Source organism: Equus przewalskii, chromosome 6 (assembly GCF_037783145.1).
Source record: "Equus przewalskii isolate Varuska chromosome 6, EquPr2, whole genome shotgun sequence".
Taxonomy (NCBI): Eukaryota; Metazoa; Chordata; class Mammalia; order Perissodactyla; family Equidae; genus Equus; species Equus przewalskii.
Window position 1 is genome coordinate 23040434 of NC_091836.1, and position 22902 is coordinate 23063335.

Genomic DNA, 22902 nt, shown 5'->3' on the forward strand with positions numbered 1-22902 from the left:
AACATTTCTTTTTTGCTAGGTAGTACTAAACATTTTAAATGCATGACCTCCTTAAATCCACATAAAATCCCTGTAAGGCAGGTATTGTTGTTATCCTGGTTTTACAGAGGATGACATAGGCACAGAGGAGTAAGGTAACTTGCCTGAGGTCACACAGCAGTGGTAAGTGGCCAGCCTGGATTTTAGTTACAGCGAATGACTGCAGAGTTCACACTTCAACCCCGTTACCACTCTGACTCTTTAGATTTCAGCGCTGGGCTGGAATCTACCCGCTTCCTCATGCTGGTGCTCATGTTGTCTTTTCCCACTATCCTAACATAAATTTGCTGGGAGACGCTATATATAGACATATATAAATCAACCAGAGACCAGCAAAAGGTCACTGTGTAATCAGATGCCAGCCTGGGTGGTGCATGGAGAGGAATTTAGAGGAGGAATATGTTAACAAGGACAGTACTGAGTCTCATTGCTGGACTCCCATAGCAAGGGCCTTACTCATCCCTCCATCCCCAGGACCTAACGCAGGGCCTGGTACACGTGAAATGGTCCATGAATGCGGGTTAAATTACGAGGAAAGATTGAGTGGGGTAGGTGGGGTTGAAATGAATTTAAGTTTTAAGAAAATGATGTTGATAACCATCTCCCGTATATTGCATGCTGACCAGGTGCCAGGTACTCAGCCAAGTATATTAATTATGCTGTACTGAACCCTTATTACTGACCTATGGCTATTCTTATCCCCAGAGTAAACTGGGGCTGAACAGAGGTTCTGTATCTGGCCCAAGTTTTCAAAACCTTTTTTCCCCCCCGACCTCAAAATCCATTTCCTTTCCCAAAGCAGAGGACAAGGCATGAGTACAGGGAAAAGCAGAAGCAAGCGAGGCCTGCAGAGAGAGCTGGAATGCATGTCTTCTTTTTTCTCCTCTTGGTTGGGAGTTGCCTCTTTGATATAAGGATTTCTGGATCTATGAAGTTAACTGTGTCCAGTTAATTGAATTTATAATTCAGCACCAAAATGCTGAAAAGAATTGTCTTTTATGTCCTTTAATGAGTGCTATAAAAACGAGTGGTGAATCTAATTTTATGAATGATCCTTTATGACTTACCTGATAACTAGTAGTTGTTCAACACAAAGGACTCATAACTCAGTCTGGACCGTCGCTGGCTGCCTGCAGTAAAAGAACTTGTTTTAAAGTGGCCCTCTTGCTCTTCTTGAGTGGCCCCGGGATTCACTTGTTCCATTCTCTTCCATCACCTCTGCTAGAGAAGGAGGCTCAGGCTCCTCATTCTGGGGGATTGTGGAGAAGGGTCACCTGGCCTGCCAGCCCAGGATGACCAAGAACTCGCCTCTCAGAATGGGCTCTTACCAAGAAGGGGAAGGCAAAAACAGGGTGGCTCATTCCAGTCTCTCTCTGGTGGAATATATTGATTCCACCTAGATGTTGTGAGCTGTGCCAGGGAAGAGAATAGAAACCCAGAGAAACATGTACAAGGGATGTAAGAAAGAATTCCCTTTTTCTTTACCCTATGACAAGAAGCAATGACCTTAAAAAAATAAATAAATAAAAGAGAAGCTTAGGTTAGACGCTGGTAAGAACTTCCTGAGTTGACAAGATGTTCCTGAGAGAGACTGAGGAATCTTCATCTCTAGAACTGCCTCTACTGAGTGTGTGCACATGCATGTGCCCTTAGCTTTTTACAGCTTTTCATCGTTTTTCATTTTGTAAAAGTTGAATTTGAATGATCTTGTGGTTACAAATCTTAAAAATAATAGATGTTGACCGTAAAATTCAAGCATCGTCCATGGATACGATATAAGAAAGGTTGGCTGCTCCCACCTGGAAAGTCAGAGGTTGGGGGCTGGCCTCAATGGCCAGGACTCTGTCCATGGTGCCAACCCAGAAATGGAAGGGCTGTTGGCAGAGAGAAGGGTTTAACAGAGCAGCAGGTGGGGACGTGGGAGCTTAGATGAAGGAAGGCCAAGATAAGGCTGTGGCTTCCATTTGTTATCTCCTTTCCTGCTTTATCTCAGGTAAGAACAGGCCCTGCAGCCCTGAGCGAACCTCTCCATGGGGCTGCCGAGCTGTGAAGAGAACAGTTATGGACTGTTCTCTCCCCGCCCTCTCTCCCCAGGGGCCCCCTCTCCCTCGTACACACTGCACCTGTAAAGGCTGCCGCTTTGGCATATTGGGTGGGTGGGGACAAATGCAAAAATGTCCGCGATCTGGGTGCTGATTACTTCCTAGCAGAGCTGGGGGTGGGCTGAGACGTTTCTTGTCCACGATTTGAGTCTTGCTTCAGCCGGCCTTGTGCCTGGACTGACCGGTGGGCCTTCCTCTCCCTTGTTCCACCCTCAGTAGGGAGATGAATTGCTGTTTGAGTCCATAAGGGCTCTGACTTGGCTGTTATCTTTGGTCCGAAGGAGGCTGGGTGACAAGGACAGAGAGAAAGACTACTGCTCCAGCCTCCAGCATTTGAGACTGATGAACTTCTGCAGGGGAATGCCCACCCAGCTGGTCTGGAAAAACCTGCTTGGGCCCCAGAGAAACCTGACAAAACTTGATGCTATCAGCCTAAAAACATCTACCCTGAAGGCAGCCTGTAGCGCATGCGCATGTTCCCTCGGCTTATGAAGGGCTGAGATGGAGGGAAGTATGAAGCATCTCTCTCCCCCACACCAAATCCGGATTCTCACTGAGCTGGCATGTCACTAAATGACCCCCATGCCTGCTGTTTTCGGAAAACCAAAACAACTGGCCATCATTCATCCCACATTCATTGCAGGCCTCCTATGTGCTTAAACGCTGGGAATGCAAACATGGGTAAATCCTGGTGTCTTGATTCAGGGACCTGGGGTTGGGAAGACAGACATGTAAGCAGGTGATATAGTGTCCCGTGCTGTGTGCTGGGATGGAGATGCACTGTGGGAGCCCAGAGGAAGGGTACACAGTGGATACCCAGGGGACAGATAAGGCTTTCTGAAGAAGAAGGCACACCAGGATTTACCTATGTAAAGAAGAAGTAGAAATTAGCCAAGATAAAGGGAGAGCTAGGCAGATGAAACAGACCTGTGTGTTTGGAAATGGCGGTGGTGTAGCTTAAGTATCATGTCAGAGACAGATGTGGCAGATGAGGTTGGAGGGATGGGCAGGCCCAGACCACAGAGGTCTTGTTAGGCTGTGTAAGGAGCCTTGATTGTATCCAGAGGTGATGAGGAGTCCTGGGAAGCCTTTAAAAGGAAGTGGCGAGATCACATCAATTTCCCATAGGCCACTTGGGTGGTGGTATGCGGGTCAGAGCTGAGGAACACGAGCCGTGTTGAGGAGCCTCTCGCAGGAATCCTGGTGAGAGATGCTAGTGGCTTGGACCAGGCAGTTTCTTCTTGGAATGAGAAGGACATGTATGGGAAGTTCTTAGGTAACAAAAAATTAGGCGGATTGGGATGTGTGGGGATGGAGAACAACAGACCTCCGGGATGACACCCAGGCATCTAGCCTGAGTACAGAGCGGATGTTAGTGCTAACGACTGAGACAGAAGAGGAGTGGATTTGGGAGCAGAAGATGTGGGTTTCAGGTTTGGCCACGTTGAGTATTTGGTGCCTGTGGAACATCCAGGGGCCTCTTGGATTTATGGATTTTCTGCTCAGAAGAGACATCCAGGCTGGAGGTGGGATTCTGAGCCTTATAGTGGTCACTGACACCATGAAAGTAGCGTTTTCCTGGGACAGATAGTGGGAGTGGGGAGCATAGTGGGTAGAATACCGTGGGAGCAAAAGGCCCTGTTCAGCAGAGAAGGGCTTCAGCCCCAGGCAGCTCCTCAGGTCTCACAGAAACCAGCACAGGGCCTTGCATGCACAGGGCTTCTCCTTGGAGGAACCTCAAGGCGTGGCCTGGGGCGGGATTCCCACAGACAAATGGGGGCTCTGCAGGGTGAGGAGGCGCTCTACCAGCCCAGCTCCTGACGTTCTCGAGCCCCAGGGATCTCCTTTGACCAGTGGCCTGGCCTGAGGTGGGAGAAAAGAGGCTGACAGGCTAGAGGAATAATCTCAGAACTACGGGGCCCCTAAGGGCTTACAGGTCTACGCTCCTGCTTCCCGGGAGTGGAAGGTCAGTCCTCCACGCGGTTCTGGGAGAGTTCTTACAGAAGGCCCTGCCGCTCTGCACAGACCTTCCTGGAAGTCTCGCCCAGGTGAACCCTTCATGCTGGTTCCATTGCCCTGTGCACCATCCTTTTGTGTGTGTGTCTCTTTTCTGAGGTTTGTTATGCTTGGTTCTGTGTCACTGTCTGGATGGAATATAAGCACCCCACCCTGATTCCTTCAAAGGAAGCAGAGAACAGGGCTTCTGGGCCCTGCCCCATTTGGGTTTTACTTACCCTCACAGCCCTTCTTCCACTTTCCCTCTCCCGCACTGATCCCTAAGTGAACACTTCATTTGGGACGTGTGTCCCACTCTCCCTCTACGCCCTCCTCCAGCGGCTTGGCATTCTGGGACCAGCTGCCAGAATGATTGACATAAAGCCAATCTATAAATAAAGTCTTTTTCTTTTCTCATAAAGACTTTGTGGTTGAGTTTGCCTTCAAGGTCAAGATCAGACCTTTCTAAATAAACACATATCAAAGGATCATTAGCAAAGCAGCACTGTTAAATTGAGATATTAACTTCTGTCAACTGCTTGTTTCTTTTTTGTTCTGTAACTCATGACTGCAGTAGGGTTTTATTATTTTGTCCTTAGGCAGTAGCATCTGGCTTCTGTAGAGACTGTAAAAATTAAAAAGCCACACAAATCATTGCGAGAGAAAAGCAGTAAATTCAATGATAAGAATTTAAAATTAAAATGTTTCAGTGCTTTTATATTCTGCAAAACATGAAATGAATGAGTTTGCTGCCTGTTGCCATAAACCTAACCCAGCTAATCGTCCGCTTGAGTTTTTTCCTGTGTCCTTCGCTCATCACCATCAATTCTGTCCTGGCACCAGGCGAGACATAAAGTAAAAGCCGTGTGTGTGTGTGTGTGTAGTGGGGTTGGGACCAAGTGGCAGATGCGCTGAGACCCACCTCATTTGAATGGAGCAGACAATGATGGGGTGCGTCTGGTGGGAGCCAGAGTGGGGAAGGGAGGGTTGAAGATCAACACATCCCCAGCAACAAAACCTGCAGGTCACAAAGATAAACAGCAACTTGTAGCATCCAGGTGAAATCCTAAAAAGGAATTTTCTGAGCAAGTGTATGATGCTGGATTAGGAGTCTGAGCAGGCCTGGCTCCTTCCCATCCCAGAGGAACCCAGGCCTTTGGGTAGAGTGCTGGGGGGTGGGATGAAGCAGCCCTTCGAACTCTTTACTGCAGGCAGAAGGTTCAGAGTTTCTGTGTTGGGATCCACTCACGCTTACTGCAAAATCGAGTTGTGACGCTGGGTCTAGCTATGTCCTAGGCTGTGAGGGAGATAAAAATGAAAGATCGTTTTTCTTCCCTGCTCTAGAGGAACTGTAGCTTAAAGAAAAAGTAGATATGATGCTCCCTACGTTAAACAGCTAGACACTTTAAGGCGGGTGTGAAAAAGGATGCGATGGTGGTGTACAAGCCATACACAGAAGTACTGGGGAGTGTGTAGGGTCAGAGTGGAGTAAGACCAGTTCAAGGGGAGCTTTTAGGACATGAGTTGCCTTGAGCTAATTCTTGAGTCCCTCTGGCTTGGGGCCTGGAAGTACTGGGAAGCCTGGGGTAGGCATTGTTGGGGGCTGTTTATCCTCATGTCCAAACAGGGCAGTGGGGGCCAGGAGAGAGGGGACTGTAGGTCCCTTTTCATGCAGCCTGTCCCAGTTTGACTGTGGGACCCACAGGCATGAGGGCAAAGCTCTTTGTCCCTGACGAACTTCTCCAGCCCAGGAAGAGGTGAGAAAAGAGAGCCAGTCCTTGGCCTCCGTCAAAGGGAATGAAGGAAAGTGTGAAGATTAGGGGATGGAGGGGTCGAGCTAAGAGGGTATGACTAATACAGCCGGTCATTCAGATAGGAGAGCACATTGTTCTCTGCGCCCAGATGGTCCTTGGAATAAATCAGCTCAGGCAGAAGCAGACTTCCAGTACAAGAAAGTTTGAGCAACTGCTTGCCCGCTCTTGTATAATGACATAACCCAGGCCCCAGCCCTGAATAGCAGCCATTCATGTCTCCACTGTGGGTGTTGGAATGGAGGCATGTGTGTGAGTGCACATGCGTGTGTGTGTGTGTAAATGTGTCACTTTATAGCCTCTTAAAGAAGAGTGTATGACTTTATGTTGTGAGGGATAGGCATAGGGACACTTTTCACTTGGGGCCTGACCCCTTCTCGACTTGCAAATTCCAACCTTGAGAGTTTTATAAGTAGTCCTTTGGTGGACAAGAAGCTCTGCCAGGGCAGGGCCTCTGTCTGATTCAGTGTGTCCCCAGGCCCGTATAGCACAGCGATGGGTTCATACAAGGTGCCTAATATAAATGGGATGGAAGCTCTAATAGCATTCTTATTTCTCTCTATTGCCTTATGGTAGCCACTCATTAACTAATTAAACTAATAATTAGTACATAAGTAAATCAGTCAATCAATAATCCAGCTATTCCTCACATGGTTCCCATCTGGGGACAGTTATGAGGACTGAATAAGATGGGGTGGGGACACTCACCAGAGCAGTCACTTAGAAAGTTTTGAGTGGTGCCGGACTTCTGTCATAAACCTTTTCCAGGTGAACGTCTTGCCCAGTGTCCCGGGTTGAAGATTTGCAGGCATACAAAGGACATAGAATATCTGTGAGCGTCACAGCGCTCTGTGGCAGCTTGTCTACACACAACAGAAGAATGAACCCTCTCCCCTTTCTTTTCCTATAGTCTCCATCCAAAGGCTTCACCGTTTCCTCTTCCTTCACAGAATCCATTTAGACTCCTTAGGAGTGAGGGGAGGGAATAACCAAGTAGCAAAATCACTGAGTAAATAAGAATAATCAAACAGATACTCCCTGGAGAGTCTTCTTTCTGTGAAGATGTTAATTAATATGAACGCTCTGTCTTCGCTTTCAGAGGCAGCCTTCCTGTGCTGACTGTACACGACTGCCCATCCAGCCTGCAGTAAACTTTATCCTTGGGGTCTTCAGCCTTTGCAGAATGAGCTTCTTTGGGGGAATCAAGCCAAATCCTGCCTGTTCAGAGCTTAGAGAAGTTGCTTTGTCTAAAATTAAGTGCATATTGGGGTCAGCCCTGTGGCCCGAGTGGTTAAGTTTGTGCTCTCCGCTTCGGCAGCCCAGGATGTCGCTCATTTGGGTCCTGGGTGTGGACATGGCACCGTTCATCAGGCCATGATGAAGTGGCATCCCACGTAGCACAACCAGAGGCACTCACAACTAGAATATACAACTATGTACTGGGGGGGTTTGGGGAGGAGGAGGAGAAGAAAAAAGGAGATTGGCAACAGTTGTTAGCTCAGGTGCCAATCTTTAAAAAAATAAGTCTTTAAAATTAAGTGTGTATTAAACCAATGACAGTGGAGGTAGGAAAAGACACCTTAGGCCTAGATGCAGCTGAGTCAGGAAATGAAGCAGGGACTCCACATGTGTCCCCTTTCACCACATCACCCCCGTCTCAGGCCATCCTGATTTTCCACCACCCTCACTGCATGTCAGTAGACCCACAGCTCACAAGCTGCTGAGGTGTCGTAGTTGGGAGATTGGCGGTTGTTTCTCTCCCATCCATATCTGAGGCCTGGATTGTCCTCATGGCCATTTTCTGGGTGCTTTATTCTCCAGGCCCCTCGGATGAAGAGGTGGCTTCTAGCATTCTCTGTGCTGGTATTACTAGGAAATGACAGTCTGCTCTCAATGGGCCGTTGTTCCAGAAAAACAACTACAACTGGGTGACGCAGGAGGAAGAAGGAAAGGGGAAGAAGAGGGAAGTGTTTGGAAAATAAAGGCGCCACGGAGAATAAGGAATTTGTAAGTGCAAGGGGAGACTCATGTCATGAAAAGTGGCCCTGACCACAAGACGTCCATCCAGAGCTGTCTCTCATGTTTCCTGCGTGGAAAACACTCGTGAAACAAGACAGTCCTGGGTGAGGGTAGTGGGGAACCAGCCTTGATGTAGACATCTTTGGAAGGACAGGGTCTTTCTTTCTTGCCTTTCCACCAGTCCTGAAAGCTTCCAAAACTCCACAGTGCTTCCATCTGGGCTTACATGGAAACGTTTCGAAGATTCCTCACTCCTTTCAATGACCTTTGCCAGAATCCTCCAAACCTACAGTTACTCTAACCTGAATGAACAGAAAGTGTCATCAGTGTTTTCTGATTCTCAATGGCCCCTTGTACTAGGCTAAAAAATCACCAGCCCCCACGCCCCCAAAAAAGTTAGGAAAGAAGCATGAAGATGATTGAGTAAACGTTGCTTCTCTCTCTCATTTTTAAGGGTTCTTAGAGCTTGACAGGTGGGGAATCAGGAAATAGGAGTGAGCATGGTGTCTGGACAAAGGGAGGACCTGAATGGATACAGGCAGAGCCAGGGCACCTTTGCCTGGGAACTGGTAATCCTGGGGCTACCTGTATTGTCACATTTGCTCACAAGGACGCCTGGCACTGCGTTCATTGCTGACTGGTCATCCCTAGAGCAACAAAAACTGGGGTCTTTGGCCAGTGCTGAGAGCAACGCTGGACCGAAATCTGACAAAAGCCTGTTCAACTCTTTAAGAAAAATCAATCTTTATTTTCCTAGCTGGATGCTATTGGAGGTCACAATTTATGTGCATGTTAGTGACATGGCTTTTGACATTTCCATTAGCAGCCCTGTTTTAGGGGTTTTCCATCTGCTGTAGAAATCGAATCTCAGAATAGTATATTACACATAATCACCATCTGAAAAGGGATGAAACCCACCAAGAGTGTGATTTTTGAGGAACCCAGTGCCGGGTGCAGAGGGCTCTACGCGGGGGCTGACCTGTGTGCAGCTAAAAGCAGGCCCTGCCGAGAGCTGAGTGCCTGCTATGGTCTTAGAGGAGAAAGGTAAAAAGTGTGTACCAGGGGCATCTGCAGTACTGGGTCCATGTTCTGCCAGTGACCAAGAGGAGGTGCCAGGTTTGACATTAGGTCCCATCTGAGTCCTTGTTGGCTGCCAGCTCACAGCTTTGGCCATGGAATATCTGTAACTCCATTCTACAGCCCTCCCATTCAAAGACCTGGATCCTCCATTGATGTGAATGACACTCTCTCTTGAAGAGATGTCCGGATAGTTCTGCACTGGGTAGCACTTGAATGAGTGTACGTGAATGAATATATGAATGAGTACTTCCAGGTTGGGAGGAGAAACCAAGCCCAGAAGAGCCCATGTCCTGGTTCTAAAGCATATGGATACGAGTGTACACCTAACAGTCATACACGTTAAAGATATAGAACACCCCGGTCTAGAAGCGTTGGACTCACAGGGAATCTAGGCTGGTGGTGGGGTGGCTGCAGAGGGTTAGGAGACATGTTTCCTTGAAGTTGGTAAGTCAGATATGAATGGCTTGGGCTCTAGAAATCATAACTTGCCAAGGACTGTGGCCCAAGCCCACAGAGGTATTAGGAGGTTAAACTTTTACGTAGCCGTTTGTTTATTTATCCATTCAGTAAATATTTATTGAATACCCATTATGTACCTACTAGTATATTAAGCTCTGGGAACATACTAGTAAGCAAAATGAAATCCATATCCTCAGGGGGCTCATGCCTTATAAGGAGACAGATAAGTAAGTAAGCAAATCATATAGAGGAGACATATTGTTATATTGGAGACATAAGATGTTATAAGAGCACACATGAAGGCCTCCAACTTGGATGGGAAATTGCGGGGTGGGGGGGGCCTCCCGGAGGTGGTGTCCTCTAAGTTGTCATCTAAAGGATGAGAAGAAGTTATTAAGTGCAGAAGATGGGGGTCCTAGGGGAGAAAGGGAAGAAGACCAGGCTGAGGTCAACATGGGTAAATGTCCACAGTTAGGAGAGAATAAGACAAGTTCATGGAACTGACAATGGGAGTGGGGAAGAGGGCCAAGACCTAAGGTTTGAGAGATAAATGGGCATTCAATGTGAAAGGCCCCTGAAAGCCACGTTAGGTAGTTCTGCCTTTTCCCTGAGGTCAATAGGGAGCCATTAAAAGGTCTTAGTCAGGGGAGTGGCATCAGATTATGTTTTAGAAAAATGACTTTGACTACATGGTTGTGAATAGATTGGAGGGGTTTAAACTGAGGTCAGGGAGATTAGTTAGGACAATGTTGCCATAATCTAGGCAAGAAATTATGGTATCTTGAGCCAGTGTGGTTGCAGTGGGGATGGATAAGAAGTGGAAACAATCAAGATATTTAGGAGGCTGAAGAAAGTTGGGAATTGGTTTGTTGTGAGAGGTGAGAGAGAAAGGAATCAAGGATGGAAGGAAGGAATCAAGAAAGGAAGCAAGGAGTTTCTTGCTTGGGCAATTGGGTGACAGTGGCACTCTTTACTGAAATGGAGAACACAAGAGGAGAAGCAGAACTTTGTTGTTGCTGTTGTTAAGATAATGTTTTGATATTGCAATTGGGAGGCATGTGTGACGTCCATAATGGGGAAATATCCAAGAGGCATTTGGATATACAGGTATGTCTGGAAGTCAGAAGAGAGACTCCCTGGACTTTTGGAGTCGTCAGCATATGAATAATCCTTAAGCCCTGGAAGTGGGTGAGCTTACAAAACAAGACGGTACAGAAAGAGAAGAGAGCTTAGAACAGGATCCAGAGGAAGCCCAACATATTATGTAATGCCCCTCCAGGACAATCACACCCACGAGGGAGATTGAAAAGGAGTCGCTGGAAGAAATAGGAGGGAGACCGGGAGAGTGTGGTGTCATGGAAGCTAAAAAGGTTTCAAAGAGGAAAAAGTAGTTATCAGTCTTAATGCTGCTCAGAAGTCTCCTGAGAGGAAGACTGAAAAATGTCTGTTGGATTTAGTGACGTATGGGGGATTCCTGGTTATCAGAGGCAAACAGTTGTGGTCTTAGTGGAACAATGGGAGCAGGAATGCGATCATGGTGGGTTGAGGAGTTAAGTGCGTGCTTGGGAAGTAGAGGTGGGGTGTCTAGGCAGCTCTAGGAGTGGAGAAGGGGCATGAGTTAGACTGATCCAGGGTTAGGGTTTGGCACTGTGGGTGCCATGGAAGGATAATGAGCAAGAGAGTTCAGGAATTGGCAAGGAGGCAGCTGGTAGTAGAGCCATCGGCCTTGAAGTGTGGACTGAATGGAGAGAGAAGGAAGGAAGGGCGTGCTCGGGAGAGATTTGGAAATCAAAGAGAGGTTCTGGTGAGAGTAATTGGATGGGAGAACTTGAAGGGAAGGAGGTTTAAATTTAACACTTCAAAGGAATAGCTCTTATTGGGGATGGAAGCTCCAGAGTGTTCTCTACAAGCACCTCCTGGAGGGGGCCTGTTCGGCTCATGGACCTAAGTTAAAACACCAAGTCCACTTATTTACCTCCCTGTCTCCCCACGGCCCTCACTCAGTCCACTGGATCACTGTTCTAAATTCCATTTCTCGATTCCCTACCAACCGGCACTGAGGTAGACACTTCTCACATATTTTCTCTAATCCTCCCAGCAACCTTGCATGGTGGGTATTGCGACTCTAATACAGATGACGAAACCAAGACCCAGAGATATTAGGAAATTCGCATATGATTCTATAGCTGATACGTCAATGGCAGAGCCAGGATTTGAACCTAAGTTTCATCCAACTTCAAAGTCCAGGCTTTTTGCTCTACACTTTTAGACGGTAAGTTTCTTGGGGGCAAGAAGCATCTTAGCAATGAGCCTTGGTATTTGATGCCTACGCAGAATTAAAATTTGAGAAATGCAGGTGCAGGAGTGAGTGAGTGAAGGAGTGAGTGATGCTAAAAGCGACTCTCCCATCTTGTCTCCCGGGGAAATCAAAGTACTACTCCTCGAAGAGAGGAATGGAGGCGATTGGAAGGGGAAGGGGAAGAACAGGGTAGGAAGAGGTGGCAGCCGAGCGACACTAGTGTTGGATGGATAGAACAGAACAGAACAGATACCACAAGGTTTCCCGTCTGCTCCGGGGCCAACCTCCAGTCCTGTCAGGGAGTGGCCCAGAAACTCCGGAGGAGGAACCGAAAGGGGAGGTACCTAGGGAACAAAACCCACAAGGGAGGAAACAAGAACCCCAAACCACCGAGTGACATTTAACTTTGCATTTCCTTTTTAGAATCTGAGGCTGGGGTTTCTCTACAGACCTTCCTTCAGAATGTCAAGCAGTGTGTGTGTTCATGCACGTGCATGAGTGCGTGAGTGTGTGGGAGGGCAGGACCGGATTGCCCATCACTTGTCTGAGGAGCACGCACACCACCTAACTCGGCCTTGAGGCCCAGGCGTGTGTCTGCCGGATGCTCTGTCTCCTTTCCCTGGGATAGATTCAGTGAGTCAGCCACACAGCCTCCTTGGAAGGAGGGTCGTTCCAGATTTGGGGGAAGTGGGAAAGGCTGGTGGATTTTCTTGACCATCATCAAATTCCTCTCCCACCCTCCCTGAACAACAAAAAGTTTGATCTCCTCCTCTTTCCAGGCTTTCAAAGGCGCACATGCCGCCTGACACTAGAGAAAAGCCCCTTCCTCAGTCCTTCGTGGCTCCGTCTCATCGCTTGTGTGTTCAGCTAACCTACAAATTCACTGTCCTCCTTCTCACCACCATCGTCACCATTTCCCCTCTGGGTGGCAGGGCATGAGGCCTAGTGAGCCAGGGCAGGGCCATCTCTGAGGTCCACGGGAAAGTCCTGGGACCCAAGGGCAGTGCCGTCACCCTCAGTATTCCACATCAGACACATTCCTATCATAGCCCGTCGTCCCCCACCCATGCACGCGCACCACCCACTGTCTGCTTCCCGGCTGCTCACTGGGGGGCAAAGGTGTGGGCAGGAGACAGAGGAGCAGGTAAGCAGATGGAGCCCTTTGGGACTGGAGGAGCCTTCAAGGATCACAGAGCCTATCCTCTTTAAATCACAGATGAGACTGGGGTACAGAGAGAAAATTCATCTGTTTAATCTTTCACCTGCCCATTCCTCCTTGCCTCCATCCAGTAAATAGCCATCACCTGCCTAAACCTGGCGGGTCCAAGAGACACAGCCCTGTATGAGAGAAATCGGGTGCCTGTTCTCAGGCGGCTTTCATTCTGATGGGGAGAGGGAGACAGTAAACCTTGAACTTGAAGCGACTCCCCCAAGGCTAGTTGGTGTCAGAGATGAGAAGGGAGCCTGGACCTCCTGCAGTATCCTTTCCAGGACCCATCAGTGACAGCTCCCTGCTTCCTGGGAGCCTGAGCGTTCCTTTCTGTCATTCACTGCAGTTGAAGAAGTTTAGAAGGAATAAAATTGGATTTTAGTCTAGATTCTGGGCAGCAGAGGGCTTGTAGAGGAACAAGTAACTTTTGACCAGTCCAGACTAAGGATTCTTTTTTGTATTATTTTGGTAAAATATGCATAACATAGAATTTACCATTTTAAGCATTTTTAATATACAGTTCAGTGGCATTAAATACAGGTATCAAAATATTTTTTAAAAAGCTATTTGTAGTAGAGTATATGTGTGATCCTTTGTTGTTAAGCTCAAGCCGTGGTCACATATCTATTGTATTTTTGCAGGAGTGGTTTGCATAAATATTTGCAGATAACTGCCACACTGGTACCATGGTATGAAAATATCTGCGCTGTCGATGACCAAGTCACAAGTACAGCGAATACGACGGGTTTGTTGCTTTCATTCCCCAGTGAAGGAACTGCTAAATTTCAGTTAGAGGTTGGTGACAATAAAGACGTCACTTTTTTCCCCTCCATGTTCACCAGCCTCCTGAGTTCAATCCCTGGACTGCTGGGGGCATCATGGACTTTAGGTTGAGAAGCCCTGCCAAGACAGAGTCAGCCCCACCTTTTCTGCCCTTCTGGAATGGTAGTGCTGGGGACCAGGCGTGTGCTGATGAGTAGGACATGGTGACAGAAACCCTGCCTGTGCCTGGGCCATTGAAGGAGAGAAGGCAGGAGCATCACAGGAACCCAGCCAACAGGGGGAAGGTGCCCCCATTCTCCCCAAGCCGCCAGCCTGCTGTCTGAGGTGGGCGGGGCCAGTGCCCCCTGGAAGTGTGCCTTCTGGCAGCTTCCCCGCCCCCCTTCCACCCCCTTGTCCAAAGGCTCAATGCAGAAGGGAGCCATATGGTCCTTTGTGGACACATTTTCCCTCGTACAGTATCTTCCTGGTGTGAATGCAGGGCCTGGCTCCCCAGTGTCAGCTGTCCCTCCCCTCCCCCGTGCCCCATCCCCCACAGCCAGCCCAGAGAGTAGCAGGTTGTGGGGGGCAGGCTCCCTGAGTCGGGAGCCCTGCAGAGTCGGGGTGATCGAGGAGTCTTTTAGTAACACCCACCCACACACTCACACAGAAAACTGTTGAAGTGAAGTCAAATGTCTCAAAGTCAGATCCCTTTTTAGTATGAATTTGCTGTGTCTCATTCTGAGCACTAATTCCAATTTAATTGCAAGTGGCCTGAAGCCTCTTCAATAGGAGTAACAAATGGTTTGATTTTGTAAACTTCATCAGACTGCATTTTAAATGCGACACAGTAGCCCAACTCGAATGCCAATGAACCACTGGAGTAGCTCTCTGTTTACTAATTATCCGTTTTTACTCCAAGCCACGCTGGCTGGCTTGTCTGATTAAATCGGATTTGTGGGATAGAGAACAGCTAGCAGAGTTTTCTCTATAGTAAACGAGATTGAAACTATGGGCCGCCTGGCTGCACACTGTAAATTATATTTCCTTTTAAAGGGGACGTGTCTCTTTTATTTCTGTGTCATCCCTCCTGCATATTAAACTTTACGGCACACAAGTGTACCCGGCTGCTTCTAAACCCAGCCTCTCGCCCTCCACCTGGTAGCCGGCTCACTTCTGTTGCTTTTCCATCTTGGTCTCCAAACTGGAAAGGGAATTGGTAGCTACATCCCACGTCCCAAACCCCCCCACTTTCCACTCCTTTTCCTTTGTAAGCTTTTCTTTTCTCCCCTTCATCCTGGGGTTGAGTTTTCATTATTCCATTATTCTAAAAGGTACCTGAGACCATGTGAGTTCTTAGAATCCATTTTGAGTTGGCTCAAAGAGAGTTCTAGCAATAAAATTTACTGAGACACAACACAGACTGCATTTCAACCTTTCAGAAAGACGTGAGTCTTGGTGGTATCGGGCTGGGCCGGCAGGGGTTGCACATGAATTGGTAGCGACAGTGTCAACAGTGAAGAAAGAGAGTCCATTTCTGAAAAATTAGATTTGTTCTTTTGGTGCTCCCTGGAATGAAATCCTTTCCTCTGGCCTGAGTGAAATTAAGATCACCTGGTTCCTACCTGTGGTCCAGCAGAAAAAAGGCAATGGTGCAGGTGCTGGAGGGGTGGATGTTGGTGGACTGGTGCCCACAGTTGAAGCTCAGGTTGGGGCCACTGGTGTGTCCACCCCTGACTCCCTGGGGTCTGAGGTCTGGCGTAGAGGTGCTGGACTCTCTTAATTGTTTATTCCTCGGTCCCTAGGAAAGCCACCTCCACCCTTCATCCTTCCTGCACCACACATACGCACGCACACACGCACACACACTACATGAAACAAACCCCAGGCAACCTTCAATAAGGTATAATCAGGCTGTGCTTAAACTCTGCCGTTGCTGAGACTTTAACTCCATGAGCTTGACCTGCCCTGCCCTCACTCTTGGTATCTATCTTTGTGCCGGGAGCTTTTTATATTTTAATTTGTTTCTGAGTGTCCTGCAAAATTAACGGTGTGCACATGTTTCCCTTTTTGGCCATTGTGTGCGGTACAGTACGGGAAGGCTGGCAGTGCCTCTGATAGCCTGGTTACCGTGGGAATGAATGGCCACGGCACTCTCAGACTCACAGCCCTGCTTTTAATTGTTGACAGTAAAAAGCATTTAAATGCTGCTTAATTTGTAATCATCTTCTGGGGGGGAAAGGAGAGGACCCATTAAAATGTCAGTAAAATGAATACGTCCTCTCTTTTTTTTGGTTTGGTTTTGTTTATTTATATGGGGTAGTTTTTCTTTTCGTTGCCCGATGTCTGTCAGGTATTTAAATGGCTCTGAAACAATCAGTATTTCATTTTATTTTGAATTTCTGGCTCCCCCAGCCCAGCTCCCCTCCCAACCCCATTCTGTCTCTCTGGGTCTTTGTCTTGCCTCTGTCTGTCTGTTTCTCCCTGTCTGTCCCTTCTCTTCTATCTGGACCTCCTCCTGTCTCCACCTCACTGTCTCTGGAATACATTGGGGTTCACAGGACATTTTAAATAAGACTCTAGCTGAGTTGGTTTTTTTCCCCCAAAGATGCCTCTTCTGGGCCCTGGTTCCTCCCCAGGGGCCTCAGGATGACTTTGGAGATGCCTGGAACTGGAGAGTGACCTCTATAGAAAATGTCTTGTGCGCTTGAGGAATACAAGGGATGAAAGAGACTGGCAATAACTTTGTCCAAATAAAGAAATGGGGTCTCATCTTCAGGGGACCCTCCAGGCCCCCCCCAGGAAGCTCTAGACACACTGCTCAGAATTTAAGTGCCTACCATGCGTTGGCACTGTGCTAAGGAAATAAGACCACTGGATTCAGAGGGTCTGGTTCTCTGACAGCCTCTGTGCAGGGTCTCTCAATTGTCTTTCTGTCACCCCGGCACTGGGGGCATGGGAGAGAAAGCCCCTCTCCCACCCCATCAGCCAGGCCCTCACCCAGCACAGAGGGAGATGCATGGACCCTTAGACAGCGATTCTTTTAGAACTGCCCTTGTGGGTGTATGGCTAGTTCTGGGAGGAGCTAGCAGGTGGCCCCTTGAGAGAAAGAACATAGCAGGTTCTCTCAAGTCTTTTTCTCCCATCTTCCTGAAAATCCCCATCCCACAGGGCTGCTTGAGACGGTTCAAAGTGACAGACCTGGACGGGCCCCTAGCAGATGCTCAGTCAAGCTCAGGTCTTTCCTTTGCCTTGCCTGTGATTGTCCCTCTGTGGTTCCCAGTGAAGCCTCGAGATTCTTTTTAACTAAAAGAAGGCTGTCGAGGCTGACTTTGGAAATAGTGAAATACATCTTGATGGGAGAAAGCCCTTTTCGGTCATCCAACACCGTCTTCAGTAGGCCTGAGATCATTGGCTGTTAGAGTAGGGGGAAAACCCTTTAAGGATCATTTACTTCCACCTTCATTTTTCTGATAAGGAAACTGAGGCCCAGAGAGGTCTAGGAACCTACCCAAGAGTGCAAATCGAGTTGGTCTCTGAACCAGGACTTGAGGACAGGCCTCCCAGCTGAAGATTCCAGTGCTTCCCATGCTTCCACCTCTCTTCATTTGGGAGTCTACAGTGAAAAGTCACAGGAAAGGGTAGGGCAAGAGGACAAAGGTGGGATGATTACCCTGGCCTGTCCTTTCCCACACCATCCTGACTTCCCACCACACACTTCAGGAGTTCTCTTTCCAGAAGCTTCCAGGACCAGATGAGTTAGAGACTGAGGGCCCTTAGCTGCTTACAGTCTGGCTCCCATGCAGCCTTGCAGAGAGCTGCAGGCCTCAGACGTGGCCACGGACAGAGGGCGGAGAGCTGAGCACGTGCCAGTGAGGATGTACTGAGGAAGGAACTTATTGTAGCTATGTGTTTATTCACTACCCACCTACCCCCAAATGAGGGAAGCAGGGAGCCCTTTGGCTTTGGGATCCCAGAGGATGGACAAGCTCTTGTCTCTCTTCTGTGAGCTTTATTCCTACAGAATAAGCAGCGTAGAGAAACTGAGGAAGGCAGTCTGTCTCTGCATCTTGGGAGGAGACGCTGGGCACAGGGGTCCTTCAAGGCAGTACGGTGCCCACCTGCCCCATCCCCTAGCCCACCTTCCCCCAGACTGGTGCCATCTCAAAGGCCAAAATGGGTACCCGAGAGAAGCTTCCCGTCCCCAGGGCCAGGCCCTCAGGCTGTGCAGGGCCGGGCTAGGTGACGGGACTCTGGGCCGCCCCTCTCCTCTCACGACTGTTGAAGTGGGTCCAATTTTTCAATCGTGGGCCAATTAGTTTCACAAATGGGGGCCCCTGTGGTGCCAGGGCACATTTGTTCCGGGCCTGCGCACTGGCCGAGCCTCATTGTCCTGTCTCTCACCCCCGTGTGGGCCCATTGTCCTCACCCCCAGCGGGTGCTGCTTATGGCTGATTTATACGGGCAGGCGTCCTGCGGGCTCCAGGCTGCACCGCCACAGCTGGCGGAGGTGCTTAAGGCCTCGGACCCCATGACCTTTGCCCCAGTCCTGCTGTCATTTTGAAAGTTACAGACCAGAGGGCTGCATACCTCTCCGGATTTACTTCCCACCCCAACACCACCACCCCACTCCACCCCTGCCACCACCACCACTACACACATACACACTGGACTGCCTTGCCGTCTTCCTCCCCTTGCTCTTGCTGTGGAAGTTTGGATTCACTCTGGAATGTCTGAAAGGGTCCAGGAACTGGACTGTGAAGGGACTGCGGGTGGGAGGTACCAGGAGAGGTAACTGGTCTGTTCTCATGTGGAGGAGGCTGCTGCTTCCCCTCGTGTGGCTTTTAATCCTTAGATTCCTAAGTTCCGCATCCGATCCAGGGGCTGGAGGGGTGTGTCCCTATCAGTGTGGCACTGCTAGGGGTCCAGGACCGCATTGGCATCTTGGAATTGAGTTTGCCCTTGGCACCTATTTTGCCCTTGACAGCTTTTCACCCTAGAAAGGGTGGCCCAGCATGAGGTAGAGCGAACGGGGAGGCTGTCATGTAACCAGGCAGCAGAGCGCAGATCTGGCCCCATTTTAACCCATTGACTGTCTCTTGCAAACCAAACTCAATGTTCCTCCTCCTTGTTACCTCCTTTACTTTCTTTTCCACCCCTTTTCTTGTCCCTCTACCCCAGGTTCTCCCCGTCTTCGGCTCGTTTGTTGGAGTGATTGACAAAATTAGTAAATCCATTCATGTTACTTTTATTGTGCAGGTCTCAATAAATCCCCTGTGTCCAGGGTGCACCTTAATGAGCTAGTGAGCTGACAAATTTGTTTACTGTAGCTGAAGGTGCCGAGTAATGAAATGCACTTGTGTCTGCAGCTCACTGCTAAACAAATACATGGTTTTCTGGGAGCCAGCATTGCTAGCTGCTGCCGCCTGAGGATGCGGCCACATTCCCCAAGAGACTGAGAGAGGGGTGTGTGTGTGTATATGTGCACACACATGTGTGTGCTTTGAGACATGTAATCACTCACCCATCCTTGGCTTCATTTTAAAACAAATCTGAATCAGCTGCTCCAGCTCCTCTCCATTTTGGTTATTCATTGAGAACTCTCTGCTCCCTGGACTAAGGATATGAAACCATAACATTCCTCCTTTCCCTTGTGGAAAAGGAAGCTTATACAGATGTATAGGTGTCTTCCAAGATTCTAAGCAGATAAGAAAGAAAGGAGAAAGAAATAGGGAGGGCTGGATAAGGAGACTGGACTTGACAAGGCTGCATTGACAAGAAGGCTAGGTGCTAAGGTTTTTAGCTCCTAGCTTGGTTCAGGAAGATGTAACTGGGCAGATGATTAAAGGTGCCCAGCAGTAGGTGACACTAGATTCAGGAGACCAGCACCCATGCACAGGCTTGCAGCTAATTTGGTTTGAGACAAGCCTTCCAAGATGTTTTCTCAGCTTCTCTACTTCTCTTGAGAGAGAGGCCGTAGGCAGTAAAGGAAACGCTGGGACTTACCTCCCACTCAGTGGCAGCTGTCATTCCCAGGGGTCAGTGGGCTGACACTTTCTTGGGCTAGGCAGACTGGGCCCTCACTGCACACATAGCTAGCCTTCTGAGGAAGGCTGGGAGTTCAGGAGCTCCTCCCAGATGATCCTGCAACTTATGCCCAACAGGAGAACTCGAGAGGGAGCTCCTGACCCTTTTTCCAGTGGATCCCTTAAGAAGGAGCCAAGCCTTAAATGATGGCACAGGGGAGTCAGAAGGGAGGCACCCATGCCGATGTCATGGGCTGAGTGTTGATTTCCTTTCTGTCTGCCCCCTGGCCCTCCCCCACACACCTGTAGCATCTCTATCCTTTGAGATGCACACGGAGTCTTCTTGCCTTTGGCATGAGTCAGCCCTGGACTGCTGGTCTCTGTCTGTCTTTCTCTCTTGACGGTGGATGATGCAGCTCTACCATGTTCTCTAACAATAACCTGGGGGCAGGGGGAGAGAAAGATCGGGAAGGAGGAAAGGTGGCAGTTTCAGTGATGGTTTTGGTGTGTGGTGACAGGGCTGCCCATGGCATCTGGGAAAAGAGTAATCCTGGGGGTCAGAGGAAGGAGAATGACATGTCTGAAGGATTTGGGGGTGGGGGTGGGGAGTTGGTTCCAGTTTAAATGAAAGTTTTCACACTCCTGTAAATTTGATATTTTCTTCTTGTGGGGAGAAGCTGCTGGGCATGCAGGGGAAGCACCTCTTCCTTTGCTGGGTGAGGTCGAGTGGGGTTGGACACAAGAGGCCCATCCGTGGTCCATGTTCATGCACACACACACACACACAAAGGCATGCACATACCCTGGCTCATGCACATGTAGTAGTCACGGCCAGCTTACCAAAAACAGCCGGAGTATATTTAGACCCCTCTGCTCTTCTGATTAAGAAACTGCTTATAGCTGGTGATAATAAGAGCCTTGCTCCAAGAAGGTGTAGCACCTGAAAATCTTCTCCAGCTGTGCACTCCTCTGATCCTGTTCCTTCCTTTCTATTAAAGAGCTAATTGGTATGGAAATGGCACAGGTGTAAACATGAGGGTTTTTGTGTCTCGTAATTTCAGACCTAGTCATCACCTGGGTGAAATAAATACCCGGGATCTGTGTCACCCCTCCTGTCTCCTGTTCCACCCTGGCCTTGGCTTTCTCCCATTTTTTGGCTAAAATTAAACTTGTTTTAAATTTGGAGTCTGTGAGTCGTACACGCCATGCCCTGAAGCCAGAACTGGCAGTGCTGCCCTTGGCGGTGGGGGTGGGGGTGGGGTGGGTCACCATTTCCAGAGATAGAATAGATGTAAATGGGGACCCAAATATTTGCATGGACCCTGCCCATGTTACCCAGAACCAGGCTTTCCATTCAACCTTGCCACACTCATTCCCTCTTCCTAGTTCAGATTTCCTTCAGGCAGACACCTTTGGCATCCAGCCTAAGACTGAGCCCCATTCATTCTTCAGGAGAGCAGAGGAGGTGCTGACTTTTTAACCCGATAAATTATTTCTTTGGGTCAAGGTTCATTTATGTATCTGATTTACATTGAAATTTACAGATTGATGGAACATGATAGATTTGTAGAATTTACATACTCAAAAACCTTTGTCAGTTGCCTCATAACAGCACTGTGAAGTCAGTATTGGAAAAGGCAGGTTAGTTATGAATGCCGTTTCTAGATAAAGAAATGAGGCCAAGGGCAGCAGCTACTTGGCCCAGGGTCACACAGCCGGGAAGGGCTGCACTTCTGGGCCTGAACTGGGGTCTTCTGACTGTTTCACTCCATGACGTGGTAAAACTGGCCCTCCTGTGGTCTGAGTCTTTGCTCCTAAACAAGAGAGCTCAGACGTGGAGCAAGAACTGGGGGCCCTCTCCAGCCCATTAGATAGACGTGAGAGGCCCCAAAGAGCTCAGCTGTGTGTGAGTCACTTGGAATTGTTGATTTCCAAGGAGAGCCTTGATGGAAGCTCTCAGTAATGGCTTCATTTGGTCTGAGCATTCACCAGCTCTGCCCGTCTGTCTGTACCATGACTCTCCCTGCCCTATGTCCACTCTCCCACCCCATGCTCTTGGTGATTATCCCACAGCTCCTTATTTATTCTTTAATGCACTGTGCAGCTATTGAGTGCCCGCTCTATGCAGGGCCCTGTGCTCCGTGTTGGGGGATGTAAAGATGAAGAGAATAGTTCCTGCTTTGCAGGGCTTACAATCTAGTAGGCATAGGCAGGGCTGAATGACAAAAGTAAGGCAGCAAAGGGTTTTATGTGCTATAATTGTGAGGGCTCGGAGAAAGAAGGTGTTCTTGGCGCTGAGTCCTAAATGGTGTAACTCATCCAAGATGCCTTCGCTAGGGTCAGCTTCCTAGAAGAAGCAGCTCAGAGTCGATGAAACAACTCAGGCTTGTGTATTGTGTAGGACTGCCATGATCCTCATCCAGGCTGTCCACTGCAGGAGGATGCCCAGCTGAGGGGGCAAACGGAGGCTGGATCCAGCCCTCCGTGCATGCCAGAGCTGTGCGCCCAGGCGAGGATCTGTGTTTGCGCAGAGGAGAAGGCATCATTTTCTAATTCAGACAAAGGCGTCATCTGGGCTGGCATTGGCTCTGCCACATCTTTGTAGTTATAAAGCTTTTTCACATGGGTATCTCATTTGATCCTCTCAACAACTGCAAAGAAGAAGGCAAAGGATGAGCAAACTCTGATCCAGAGAAGTTCAGTGACTTGCTCGGGGTCACCAGGCAAGGAAGTGGCAGAGCCAGGACCCCTGTCTTCTTTTCTCTCCCTTGTGTCGTGCTGCATGTGATTTCTGAAGGTCTTTTACAAGCAGCGGAGGCTCCTCCCCTCTCCCCAGTGGTGTCAGGCATGAGATCTCTCTGCAGCAGAGGAGGGAGCAGCAGGTAACTCAGGAGCTCAGGCGCAGAAGGGAGCAGAGTGTTCTAGCTGCCGGGCCCCCTTGCCCCACCGCACAGCTCACTGCAGCTAATGAATTGCTAATACAATTTTATAGATAATTTTATTTCCATAGTCCCACATTTTAATGTGTTTCCAAAAGCTAGCATTTATTTGCTTAATCTCCCAGTGTAATAGAATCTGCCCTGACTCTTCATACATGCGAACA

The 22902-nt window shown here is 48.8% G+C and overlaps 1 protein-coding gene and 1 long non-coding RNA gene across 5 annotated transcripts in view; one reads left to right on the forward strand and one right to left on the reverse strand.

Annotated features, from left to right (window-relative positions):
- The window catches only part of ZBTB16 (zinc finger and BTB domain containing 16), a 184523-nt gene that overhangs the window by 146893 nt on the left and 14728 nt on the right, over positions 1-22902 (forward strand). The window lies entirely within an intron of this gene.
- LOC139083854 (uncharacterized) lies at positions 19006-20858 on the reverse strand. The gene is made up of 3 exons (XR_011540867.1): positions 20640-20858; positions 20103-20240; positions 19006-19471 (listed from the first exon to the last, which is right to left on the reverse strand). It is a non-coding gene; the product is annotated as an uncharacterized lncRNA (long non-coding RNA).